The sequence below is a fragment of the Notamacropus eugenii genome, chromosome 5, assembly GCF_028372415.1.
Source record: "Notamacropus eugenii isolate mMacEug1 chromosome 5, mMacEug1.pri_v2, whole genome shotgun sequence".
In the NCBI taxonomy this organism is placed as follows: Eukaryota; Metazoa; Chordata; class Mammalia; order Diprotodontia; family Macropodidae; genus Notamacropus; species Notamacropus eugenii.
This window is the reverse complement of record NC_092876.1, coordinates 448,452,840-448,467,383: the sequence shown is the minus strand read 5'-3', so window position 1 is coordinate 448,467,383 and position 14,544 is coordinate 448,452,840. Positions and strand designations below refer to the sequence as shown.

The window sequence follows — 14,544 nt, the reverse complement described above, 5'->3', positions numbered from 1 at the left end:
AGATGGTTACCAAACTGTACATGTACTTTGATGTGGCTATACCACTAGGTTTATACTCCAAAGAAATAAAAGAGGAAATGGAGCCATATTTTCAAAATATTTATCATAGTTATTTGTTAGGTATCCCAAAACTGAAAATAATTTGAGAGATAGGAGAATATCCTACTACCGAATAATGGCAAAACAAATTTTGGCATAAGACTGTGATAAGATATAATTATATCATAAGATATGATAAAACAGACAATTTCAGCAAACTGGGGTGACAATCATAAAATAACAAAAGGAATTAGGAATTAGAATTAGGAAACAATTTACATAATAATATTATAGGAAAAAAGTCATCTAGGTGACTTTAGAACTTGGATCAATCCATAGAGAAACCATTAATCCAAAAGAATGAAAAGGAAAAATGCCACTCATCTCCAGAAAAGTGATGTATTTTAAAATGTAGAAAGAAATATACATTTTTAGACATGAGTAATGTGGGAATTTGTGTAGTTTTTTAAAAATAAAAAAGGATGAAAGGCTTTCTTTCTACAAAAAAATTTAAAACTGAAAGTGAAAAAGACCTTTTTAATTAAAACAAAAATAATGAAAAAGGAAAGAAAAAAAGACTGGGTAATGAGCCGCATGTTGAAAACAGATGATATTTATACAGCAAAGGAGTAAGGGAAGGAGTCATGACAAAAGAAGAGAAGGAGCCAGAAGAAACAATGTTATGGATGCTGAAGGAAGAGTATCCAGGACCATGATGCACCTAAAATAGAAGATAATTTTTAGAGTACAAGGATTGAGAAAACTCAAAGATGTGGAAGGTTAGAACTGAGATCCAAAATTTTCTCAGTAAAATGAAAGACAGCATTAATTAACTTAACTTAAATAAGATAGTTTATAACAACTACTTTAGGAGGTGATAAACGGAAGTAGTCAAAGAATGCAAACAGGTACTGTTCAGTGGAGAAGGGGCTTAGGAGCTTAGTTATTAAGTTTTAGCAACAGGCTGTATCAGTAGAGTTATATGACTTCCTGCAGTGACATTCTGCAACACTAGTCTGGGATGAAAAAATAATAGCTAAATGATGAAAGGGTAAAGCAGGGACAAAGTTACAAGTGTTACTGGAAAGAAGTAGAAGGGATTTTGTGACACAATGCTGATTATACTGGGAGAAAAAATTTGTCTTTTTTTAAAGTACCCATCTATGTAGACACAAATGTGCATGTATATGTAAATATGTGACCCAGTTTTTGTCTGTATGTATAATGTTTATGTGTGTATATGTAATGTATGTGCATGTAGCCATGTATCTATGTCTATATGCATATAAACATGTATGTTTATATACATACGTGTGTTTATAGTCATACACCATTACCATTCTCACTAAAAAGCTGTTATCTTCATCATGTTATTGACTCATGTCTAACTCATGTATTCTCTTCTGTATTTTATTGCTATTTGCTGAAGTTCTAAAAAAGAACATACTCCCTGGCATCATCAACAATCTGAAAAACCCAATTATGTCATTCATATCTGCATTGAAAATACATCAACCTGTTAGCTACAAAGCTCAGGCACTGATTAAAAAGGATTTCCATAATGATGGCTAAGGATTGTATTGTATTGAATTAAATTTAGTTAATAAGCTTTTTATTACACAGCTATTTCCTGTCGGGGATTACATTAGGTGGTAGGATATGAAGAAAAGGGAGAATTCATTCCTGCTTTTACAGAACTGTTATTCTTCTGGGAGAAAACAACATATATACAGATCAAAGTGAAGGAAGGAATCTGAGAGGAAATCTAATCCAACCTCATTTTACAGATAAAGAAACTAAGGCACAAAGACGTTAGCACCTTGTCCAAGGGAGAATTCGAAGGGAGGTCTTTCTGTGGTAAAATTCTGTACCTTATCTACTCTATAACGATTGGATAATATTTAAATGCAAAATGTACAACAAATAATCACAAAAGGTCTCTCAAAGGAAAGTGTCCTTGAACAGAGCCTTAAACGAAATGAGGGGTTCCTAGAGGAATCATATTTAAAATACAGCCTCTACTCACTAATATTTGCACTTTTATTAATACCATGATTTAAGCTCTTTTTTTCCTAACCTTTGAATATGCTAGGACAAAAAAAAAACAATTGTTTTTAAATCAAATGAAGACAAATTACACCTCTCACTGATCTCTAATATAACACATTCAGTGGGATGTGAAGGTCATCTGACTGTCAACCCCTGATTGCCTGGAGTGATTCAACTGATCTGCCGTGGTAAGTGTGTTTTCCCTCCTTTCCTCTCTGCTATGTGGGTTTCCTATACAGTACGTTTATGCTCAAGGAGGAGTATCTTGTATAACAGAGGGTTACCATTCTGGGGTCAAGAATATATGACATACTTATTGCTTGTATTTCCTTTAAGTTTATCTCTTCATCCTTGGAAGATAATGAATTAGACAGAGAGCATCATCAAATAATAGTATTTTAGAACTAGAAGGTGCATTGGAAATCATGTAAAGCAAGAACTTCATTTTATGGATTAACAAACAGGCTGAAGGGAATGACTTTACCAACACTGCGCTGCTCGTAAGAGACATGAGGGCTATGATATGGCCAAACATGACTACCGCTCTTCTTTTTCTACTATGATGTCTTACAATCTTCTAGTTTTCCAAAACCAATATTCTTCCTGTCATTTTGAGGGTCACCAGTCTTTTTTTTCTCCCATAAGGATAGGTTTCTGCACTTTTCTACCCCCTGGTTATTTCCTTATTCCTTCACGATTAACTACAGTTCTCAAATTACTTCGGCCCCTTCCTTAATTACTTCAGGATGTAAATTACAGGCATCTGTGGATTTGACCAAATCTAATTTAAGGACTCTTTAACTTCTCTGTGCTGTAGTGTGAAATATCATGGTTTAACAGACATCAGAATATTCAGATTCCAGGTCTGACTCAGACACAGGTTATGTGATAAGCTTGGTCAAGTCATTTAAATTCTCTGATTCTGTTTTGAGATCTATTTTTAAAAATGAGACAAATAACAACGCTTGTAATTATATAACACTTCAAGGACTTCTAAGTGTGCTTGTGGGCAGCTAGGGGGCACAGTGAATGGACAGAGCATCAGGCCTTGAGGAAGGAAGACTCATCCTTCCAAGTTCAAATCTGGCCTCAGATATTTACTAGCTGTATGACTGAGGGCAATGTAACACTGTTGGCCTCAGTTTCCTCATCTGTAAAATATGCTAGAGAAGGAAATGCAAACTACTTCAGTCTCTTTGTCAAGGGTCATGAAGAATAAAATATGATTGCAAAATAACCAAGCAAGTATTCACACACACACAGACACACACATATACATGTATACATATATATACCAACACACACATATGAACACATTCAAAATGCATATATATATGTATATACATATTTACAAATGTGTGTATATATCCATACCTATAACTCTACATTATACATATATATACATATACATATATATATATATATATATATATATACATATATATATATGCACACATCATAGTAGAAAAAGAAGAGGGACAGTCATGTTTGGCCATATCATAGCCCTCATGTCTCTTACGAGCAGCGCAGTGTTGGTAAAGTCATTCCCTTCAGCCTGTTTGTTAATCCATAAAATGAAGTTCTTGGTTCACATGATTTCCAGTATATATATATATATATGCATGTGTATATATTTACTATATATATATTTATAATATACAGTGTATATATACAGTGACTGAACCTGTACTCTCAGAATAGGGCTCCCACTCCTGTACTTGGCTCAAATTACTGTATGAATATCAGCCCTTACAAACCACTATTAATGAGATCACATCTAGTAGTCAACCAGAGAATACTACTAGATCAAAGCAAAGCTATTAATGAAATGAAACAGTAAGAAAAATAACAATAAAGCTTAGAGGAAAGGTCTCTGACAAATATGCAAACATCATAAGGAAGAGTGATCATACATGGAGACACAAATGAAGAGTAAATACAATACAATGCAATATGATATAAATGCAATAGGGAGCACATGCGTCTAAAAGTGTGGTCTGAGTACATGTATTTAGGTCTGTGAAGGTGTGTATATCAATGTGGTTAAATTCAAATTAAAGTGGATCCCTGCAGGTAGCATATTGACTTAGAAAACCACAAATAAACATTATTTCTGTTATATTGTATTTTTATTTTGCTTTTTACTTTCAGATCAATTCTTTGGTGCTTGTTCTAATTTTGACCTGACAATTAACACCAAGAAAGCAGAGGTTTTCCACCTGTCAGCACAGAACCATCCATATATGAAACCATCAGTTACAGAGCAAATGGAGAAATTTTGAATGTTTGGGGATGAGTTCACTTACTAAAATTAATTTTCCTAAAACACAGAGCCAGCCATGTCACACACGCACCCCTTCCCCATTCAACAAACATCAGTGAGTCCCCACTGCCTCCAGGTCAAATATCATTCAGAGCCCTTAAAAGCCTTGCCGGGGCCACTTTTCCAATCTCCTCACACCCTCCTCCCAGGACCTGACATGCGCTCTTCCACCCAGTGACCCTGCCCCTCCCCCACAGGACTCCCTAACTGGGGCCTTCTCCTCAGGCTACACCCCTGCCTGGAGAGCTGTCAGTCTTCTGCCCCAACTTCACTGACTTCCTTTAACTACAGCTAAAATCCCATCTCTTATTGCAAATCTTCAACTCTTCCTCCTCTTAATTATTTCCTACTCATCCTGTATATAGCTTGCTTTGTATATATTTATTTGAATGTCGTGTCCATCTGCAGGAGCAGGGCCTGCTGTGGTGCATTGTGGGGCCACCAAAAGGTGCGGGACAGGAGGTGGAGGAGTGAGCAAGATGGTAGCTGGCTCCCTGTGGAAGTGAAGGAGGGTTTTGTCTTCATGGGATGAGTCTTTAGCTCCCACCGAAAACACGCCATTACCTTTAGCTGAGGCAAGGAGAGCAGTGTGGAGGAGCTGAATATCCACAGCACAGTTATAACCTGTCTGTTACAGGGCCATATTCCTCTGCCCATAGGTTTGTCTGCAATGGCACTGGAATCCTGGTCTATGGGAGAATGGGCAAACATGAAAGATACAGCCATGAGTGCTGTGAATTATAGGCAAGCTGCTGCTGGCTTTGGGAAAAGTGAAACTTCAACCTACTTCTGCTGGTTCACCTCCCTATTCTTGATTTGGACATGGCTTTTCCCTAATAAGTGTTATTTACAATAAGTGTAATAAGTGGTATTTATTTGGTGTCCTGGACAAGAGTGAAGATTCTGACAGAAATAGTCCCAGATATCTAAATGACTTCTGTGACCTGGAGTTTCCTCAATGCTCAGGGATTGTGGGTGGGAGCATTCCAGTGAACAAAGGATTATGTCTCCCCCCATCTCCACCCCCAACCTCATATTACCTTTATATATTGCAGGAATGACTCAGGAAATACCAACATGTACATTTTTGGAGGAATGTGTGGCTCCCTGTTGATGACTTATGGCAAGATAGAGAAACTATATCACGGTCATAAGCAGGAACCAAAGGGACTGCACAACTCCCACACAGTCTTCATACAGTGGATGTTATAGGAAATAGGATGTACATTTTGGGTGAATGGGTTTAGCAAACCATGAACAATGTCAATGCCTCTCTTTTGGGCTGTGAATGGCAGTGTACAAGTTCATTTTCTTACCTGAATCTGGACACAGTAGAATGGACATGTATAGAATCTGATTCTCAGGAAAACAAAAAGAAAAAAAGTAGCAGCAGACAGAGAGGGGGGGGGGGGGACTCTGTGCTATTGAAATTGGGATAGTCCTGTACTTCTGGAGTGGAAGAGATAGATGTAAAAAGGTCTTGCATAGTCACGTTTGCTGCAAAGATCTTTGGTACTTTGATAGTGAGAAGTCACATGTATGAGTGATCAAAGCTACTACTAACTCTCTTCAAGTTAAATAGCACTAAGTTTCTACCACTGAAGGTTATCTTCAACTGAACATGAACCCACCATACCATGCAACCATACCAACAGCATCACCAGACTCTCATGTAAGTTTGCAAGAAATATAAGCAAATTTTCTCAATCAAACCAGTAATAACACTGTTATTACCACCATGTTGGTTTCTCTCTCTTATTTTAAGAATTAGTAAAGGTAGAAGACATGGGAAATAGTATAGAATCTAACCACATTGTCATGAAAGAAACTGGAGTAAGAAGCCAATCAGATCAGAAAAAAAAACTGAATCCAATTCCTCTTTATTTCCATCCTTTGCTATGGCAACTGATGTGGCAGATGGCACTTGTTCAATGGATATGCTAAAGAAAAATGAAAATGATCAAACTTCAACAAATGTTAAGTGAATCACATGGTCTGGACTTAAGGATAGTAAACTCTGAAGCTGCTGTATCCAGTGCCATTTCAGATATGTGTACCATCCCCCAGCATGCCATTAAAATGGAATAATCCAGTACAAATGGGGCAGTTTTTTTTTTTTTAAATGAAACATCGCTAACAGCATGAAGTGCAAAATTAGAAGCTGATGAAGCATATGTACAACCGATAAATAAAATCAGCTCTGCTGAAGCACAGGACTCTGCTGTTCCATTATGAAAAGACAGTACTTCAAAGCCAATGACCATAGAGAAAATCAAAAGAATGACAGTGGTATGATGTGGGGATCATCACAAATAACAATGTTTTGGTCAGGCAATTCACTAGCTGTGAAAAGGAAAACCAAATCTCTCTAAATGAAGAAATACAGATGTCTCAGACTACAGTTTACTTAAGAAGCAAGATTTTTTGTTTTTGAGGCATATGGTAAGAAAAAATTTAGGGTAAGAAGAGATTTTAGAGATAAATCATATGATCTTACCATTCTGGGAGTAAGTAGAAATCAGAGCCAGCTAAGAGGTGAGTGGATACTGTGTTGAACTTGAGAATCAGGAATCATTGAGTTAAAATAGTACCTCAGAAATTTATTTGCTGTGATACCTGGTCAGGTCACCAAATCTATGTGTCAGACTCAGTTATCTCACCTATAAAATAGGAATAATAATATTTAACTCTCAGATTTGGTGTGAGGACAAAATGGAAAGAAATTGACATAGAACTTCGCAAAACTAAAAGTTCTTTATAAAACCCACTTATGAGAATTATTGTTCTGTTTTGTTGTTATTTCCTTGCCTGAGGTCATACATACAGCCAGTAATCAAAGTAAAACCCAGCTACAGTACTGGGTCTCAAGTCAGGAAGACTCATCTTCTTGAGTTCAAATTTGGCCTCAGATTATGTGATCCTGGGCAAGTCACTTAACCCATTTTGTCTCAGTTTCCTCATCGGTAAAATGAATGGTAGAAGGAAATGGCAAACCACTGCAGTATCTTTGCCAAGAAAACTGAAAATGGGGTCAGACACAACTGAAAAAGACTGAGAAACAATAACAAAATATATACACATATATGCACATACATGTATATGTTTGTATCTATATCATAGATAAATACATAGATAGATTGATTGATGGATGGGTGGATGTTTGGCTGGTGAAAACATAATATTGGAAAAGCAAAGATAGATTTAACTCCTTAAGAGTGGCTATGTTAGTCATCATTTAATCTCAGATTCTACTCTTAGCCTAGCCACATGAGAAATCAGGCAAAATAGAGAGATAGATACCAGTACTCTACTACTGTTGTTATTATGCATAATAGTAGCAATAATTATTACTTGGTGCCTTACTGGTAGAAGGTTAAAAACACCTTCTAATAGACGAAGTTTTCTTTCCTTAAGAAACAAAGCAAAATGTGTCAACTTGCACTTTAATATATATTTGAAATAAGATTCAGCTTTTCCTTTTACCATCTTTTAATCTTTGGATACCATGAATGTCATTTTAGTGTCACTAAAATTTTAGTTTGCATTTGATTGAACAACTTTCCCCATTTCCCCCCATTTATTCCTTTGTCACTAGCACTTTGTCATCGCTAACTCCCACTGGCTAACAAGTAAAGATACTACTCTAAGAGTCAAAATGACCTGCAGCAGTTTGTGATTATTGATACCTTAGTGGCTACCTGAATTTCAGGACCTGTCAGCTTCCTTTTACTGTCTCTGATGATAGGAATTTACTGAAGTCAGGTACATGATTTGAAAACTGTTGCTTCTTGTTCAGTCATTCAGTTGTATCTGCCTCTTTGTGACCCCATGAACCATGGGCACACCAGGTCCTTCTCTTTTTTACTATCTCCCAAATTCTGTCATGGTCATTGCTTCCATGACACTATCCATCCATCTGCCATTCTCTTCTCCTTTTGCCTTCAATCTTTTACCTTTTTGAAATTTGAAATTTTTTTAATCTATTTTTTGAGAAACACTCAAATGTACAGCCTAATAAATTTAATCATGTAGAAATTTCCTGTAGTTCCATAATGATTCACGTAGGTTACCAGACGCACTAGCATTGGAAAGAACATTGAATACCTTTGGAAAGCAACCTTCTTCAAAAAGCAAGGCACATTTCAAACTGATGGTAGACTGAACACAAGAGGGTATTACAGCTTAGCATGACTCCTCATAGGATTTTCATGGACAAATTTTCTTGATAGCAAAAGAGTCAAATAATTTAACCACCTATCTCTCTGAAATGCCTTTTTTTCCCATGGTACTTTAGTAGTACTATCAATTTGCCATAGTATAATGCATTGCTTCATGTAATTAAGTATTAATGTATGTTTATACATTCAATCCATTACCATGATAAATTGCTTTCATATTATTAGAAAAAATGTTTGTCAGTGAAAATTAAACTTTCCTGATCCCCAAGAAAGTCGAATTTTCCCCACCCTGACTGTCCTGTATTTTGCATATATTTAAAATGTGTACATATTGTCTTCCTCTAGATAGTGTAGGCTCTTTGAGATCAGGGGGTATTTCTGTTTTGTTTTTTTCTTCCCTATAGATACAATGCCAGAGAGGTAGTTGGAGCTTAAGAAATCCTTGTTGACTGATTTTCTTTGATTGATTGATTTAATTATACTGTAAGCTCCTGATAAATTTCTCTCTTGGCAGAACTATGGTTTTCACAGAATAGGTGTCCAATAATTACGGATTCTGTGATTGGGCTGTCTATTAGCTTATTGTCCAAAATCTATTCTTCAACTGCCTGAGAAGCAATAGATTTTGGAACTTTCAAACAACTCTGGATAGAGAAGATGTTTTTATAACCCCAAAGCTATTTAAACGTATAGTAGTGACTCTTTTCATTGTTGGTCTTTATGAAGGATGTGTCTGATAGATTAAATTCACCTGAACTTTTTCTTTTTAAACAGCAATGACATGTCAACTATATGTAAGACACCTTATATTCTGCTACTGTTGGTGTTAGCTGATGTAAATATATATCTGGTGACAAATTTTAATATATGTGGCAATTAAATTATATACTAAAAATGTGGACAGCATCTTTAAAAATCAAGAAAAATCTATTCAGGTCATAAATGAGAAAAAATTAATATCCACGTAATGGCTTGTCCAAATCTCACAGCTACATTTTGGACTGTAGAATCTCATCATTAATATTAATGTTCCACTTATGATATTTCTCTAAAACATTCGACTCTTTTGTTTATTTGAATGTCCCTTGTTCTATTGAAGAAAAAAACTTAGTGGAAAGACTGAAAATGTTTTTAAAAATGAAAGATGTAGATATAAAAGACAAAACTGAAAGTCAATATTCAGCTAATTTTTCCATCTTATTGTAATGGTCCTGATGCTGCATAAAATAGTGCTATTTAGAAATATCATTGACAGGTTCTATTATCTAGAAACATCATTAAGTCTTTCATTTTTGTCTTTGTATCTTCAGGAATGAGTACAATACCTGGAAATTAGACATAGGAATCAGGCTTGTGATTTCATTAGGATAGGGGGAAAAATCATCTATACTAATGCCACCTTAACATCTTTGCAACTTACAGTCTTAGACAGATTCCTAGAGCAATGAAAAGTTTGCCCAGCATCACACAACAAAGTATGTGGCAAAGATTTGAACTCAGGTCTTCTGAATTCTACAGCCAGTTCTTTATTCAATATACCCTATTGCCTTTCAAAAATATACCTTGTTTATGGTAGGTCATAAAAAAAAAAAGTTCTGTTCAATGAATTAATCTTAAGACTATTAAAAATACATGTTGGAAAACTCAGGCATACTCCAACACAGAGATAAAAGCTAGAAATTGCCTTAAGGCATGTTTAAGTCCCTTTCCATTCCTAAATTTTTTTATCCTTTAAATAACAGTGCCAATCCCAAACAAGAAGGGTTTTCTTGAAATTGTTTTGCACTTGACACATTTTTAGCCCAATCTCATGCACAAAATAAATAAATTAACAAAAACTTTCCTTAAAAAAATGAACTTAACAAATACTAAATGAAATGGTCATTTCTGCGACTTTAGAATAACAGTAATATATGAAACTGTCTTATCTATTTCTGGTTAATACAACTTGTTTTTCATAACTCTAATGATGATAACTAACACATTTACATAGTGCTTGTCATGTGCCAGACACTTAAATCCAACATATAATTTCTAAGCATGGTCTACTTCTCTGTGATTATTTCTGGTCATACTTCAGTTTTCTTTGGTGGGAATGGGGGAAATTGCAATAATCATGCTCTTCTCTGAGTCAGATAGATGGTACCGGGGACAGAGCATTGGACTTGTGGTCAGGAAGATAAGAGTTCAAATGTGGCCTTAGACATTTACTAGGTTTTGGGATTTTTGAAGAGTCACTTAATTTCTGTTTACCTCAGTTTCCTTAATGGCAAAATGGAGATAATAACACTTACCTTCCAGGACTGCAGTAAGGATCAAATGAGATAATACTTACAAAGTGATTCACACAGTGCCTGGTATAAAGTAGGCACTATAGAAATGTTTATTTCCTTTCCTTTTTCCTTCTTGCCCTCTTCCTTTTCTCCCCATTCCTTCCTTCCTTCTTTCCTTTCTGCCATCCTTCTTTCTTTCCTGCTTTGTAATTTGTAACTACCATACTTTCTTCACTTCACTTTTTCCATTATTCCATTTAAAATTCTTAACTTTTTTCTATTCCATAAATTTCATTATTTGTCTAGCTCTATAAGGCAAATCTTTGAAACTGAAGTTGGTATGGTAAATTAATTTAGGTATTTGCAATTTTTATTATTGGCTCTTCCTATGTATTAGCAAAAACGTTTCACCAATATTTCACCAATTACTCAGTTCTGTATTTATTTATGAAAAAGACTTTTTGTTGTTATATTCAAACAGTTTCTGAAAGTGTCTTAGTAGATTGACTGCACAACAATCTTATATTTTGTGGGTATTTGAATGAAATTATCTCTCTGTTCTTCCTACTGTGATTTGTTTTTAATGTAAAGAAATGTTAAGATTTTGTTTTTCTTTCATATTTTATAACTATACTGAAGCAATTAAAAATGCTTCAACTGACTGGCAAAAATATTTGCTTTACTCTATTTTGTTTATATTTTTCCTAATATTGAAGCAATCCTACATTCCTAGTATAAATCCAACCTGGTTATGGTCTATAATCTTTTTTAACATATGGTGGTGCTCTGTTTGGAAATGTTTAACTTAGATTTTTTTAACTCAATGTATATTGGAGTTTTTAATCTATATTTCTCTATCTTTACTTATCTCTTTGGAGTTTAGTATCAAGGCCATATATGCAATTTAGATAGAATGTGGACTGTCCCTTTTATTTTTTTTCCCAAGCACTTTATACAATATTGGTATTATGTGTTCTTATGTGCTTTCAGCCTCTAGATCCCTTAGTGCAGGGGTGGGAAATGTGTTTTGTAAAGTTTGGATTCAGCCACAGGGCTGCATTTGAGGACCTAGAGGACCACATGTGCCCACAGGTATCCCAACTCTGCCTTAGTGCCTAAAGGGTATTTTCTTACTCTGTTCAGTGAATATAAGGTTATGAATTTATTGTCTACTATAACATTTCTGTCACAAAATTAGAATAATCACATCCCATAAACATGTTGAAATCAGTATGTGAAGCTACACATAAATTCTGGGATTCTTACCTATTAGCTTTGTTACAAGCACAAATATTTGCCTTGAAGCTAGTATAGAAAACACTCCCCATATATAGTGACTAGGGAGGGCACGGTGGATGGGAAGGATTTGTGTCTTCAACTTTTAAAGGAGGAATATTTTTCAACAGAGAGAGCGATGGGATAGGGTGTGGAGGGGATAACATAAAGTAGTAGATATACTTTAATAATAAAATAATAATCATGACTACTGACATTTAAATAATGCACTATACATGTCATCTCTTTTGATACTCAAAACTGCACGATGAGATACTTTTATGAGCCCCACCCCACAAAAAAAATTACATATCTTCCTGACTCCAAATCATCTCTATGTCTCCCTAAGTCTTCACTTTAAAATATATCCCTTGTTGTATTTCCAGGGAAATATATATGTATATATACACACAAATATTTTTAAACTAGCTCAAATATAAACAGTTATCAATAAAACTAAAATTTGAATGCTCATGTCCATTATCAGAAAAGCAAGCACAAAATTAAAATTGAAGCAGAACTGAAAATTAAAAGATCATATTTATAAGTATATGTGAAGTATCAACTTTATCCATCCAAATGTTGTGCAATGCTGTAAGAAATTCTAAAGCAAGCTTTTATTTCTGTTGCAAATGTACCTCTTTCTCATCCTAATACCAAAGCCCTTGAGAGAGAAGTTGTCCCCATAACTGAACCCTTAATCTTTTTTATATAGTGTTTCCTGTTATCTCTCTTAGATGCAAACCACTTTGCAAGTTAAAGAAGGCAAATCCAGGAAGAAAGCAAAAAAAAACCGAATACAAGCTCAGTGTTTCACCTTGATTTATATATGTATAAACAGTCTTCTTTAGGGAAATGTTTTACTGTAATAAAATACTTCTAAAAACATTACATCTGCCCCAGTGCTAATTCAGGAATACAGTTATATACTTAAGTAGAGTGTGACATACACTATAATCTTATACTTTTTTGTCAAATCAGGACCTAAATATTTATGAATGAGGATTTGTGCAGCATATATGAGTAAATTTGAAACCCCAAGACATTTATGTTCTTTGCTTAAAAGCAAATAAACCAACCTAGGCAACCTTTCTACAGAGGTAGAGTATGCAGTGGCATCAGTAAGAGACTGTATCAGCTATACAAAGGACAGGTGACTAGTCAAGTGATCAATTTCAATTGCATCACTTCTTTGAAATTTTCTAACGAGAAGAAATTTAAGATGGTTTGTTATTTCTTATAGTGGCTGGGATCAAATACATTTCAGATGACTGTACTTAATCATTCCTTAATCCAACAAATATTTATGAAATGTCCATGTTCTCAATGTACCATGCTAAGTACTAAGTGCTTAATAATTAAGTAGAAATGAGCTTTACCCTACAATAGGTTTTGTTGGAATAAAGACAAGAAAAAGTGCAGCTCTTTGGGAAACATGAGTTTTTCTCATTTCTTTTCTACATCCATTTCCCAAACAAACTGCTCTTTTTTCTTTCCTAATGAAAATATCAATTCAGAAAGCATTAAGAAATTTTTGTGTTTTTATTAATAGCTTAATTTTAATCAAAAATAACATTTCTAAGAAGGTCAAATAAGAACCCACTTACTAGTTCTGAAATATAGATGGGGTTGAAGGGTGGGTTGAAGAACTCCCATAAATTTAGTTTTACTAAAAAGGAATCACATAACCTTATTTTAACCCTTATTTTAAAAGTTCAATGTATATTATTGAGTTTTAAAAAATTCAATCTTTATTTTTGTAACAGCAAGCAAGCAAAGTAGGATCTTTGCTGTTTTTCTGGACTGAGTTTTGACCAATCAGATATGTGCATGTGGGCTCTAGCCAGTCATGTGGGTTCTAGCTAATCAGATCCTGAGGAGAACTGTACATAAGGAGAGAGCTGGTGTTGAGAAAGCAGACCTGAAAAGAGCCAGCCTTGAAGGGGTGAGCCAGCTTTGAGAAGAAGAGAGCTGGAAGGAGACGAGACCTCTGAGCCTGGGAGGAGACTTCTGATGGCAGAGACTTGCTGAAAGAGTCTCTGAACTTGGAAAGCAAATAGAGCTATAGTGCAGAAACACACCCATGAGGCTTAGTCCCTTTTGAGAGCTCTTAAAGTGAACTGAGCTGTTAACACAGAGCCTCTGCGCTTCGGAGGTGAATTTAGATGACAGTGGTGGGTGTCAATATTGCTGGTGTCCTGGTGAGCTTTGTTTTCCCAGACGCAGAAGCTGAGGAGTGGTGCAGTTCCCCTGACCTGAGACATAGAAGGGAGGGGCTGGGGGTAGAGTTGTCTACCTGTGAATCCAGGTGAGAGTCAGGAGTGGTCAGCCCACAGAGGAAGAGCCATGGGACTCAACCTCAAGTTAAGAAGAAAGAGGACTTTAGTTGGACACTTGGTATTGATGA

General features: G+C 35.4%; 1 pseudogene; it reads left to right on the top strand.

Annotated features, from left to right (window-relative positions):
* The first annotated feature begins 4,800 nt into the window (after nucleotides 1-4,800).
* The window catches only part of LOC140508044 (host cell factor 2-like), a 36,087-nt pseudogene continuing 26,343 nt past the window's right edge, over nucleotides 4,801-14,544 (top strand).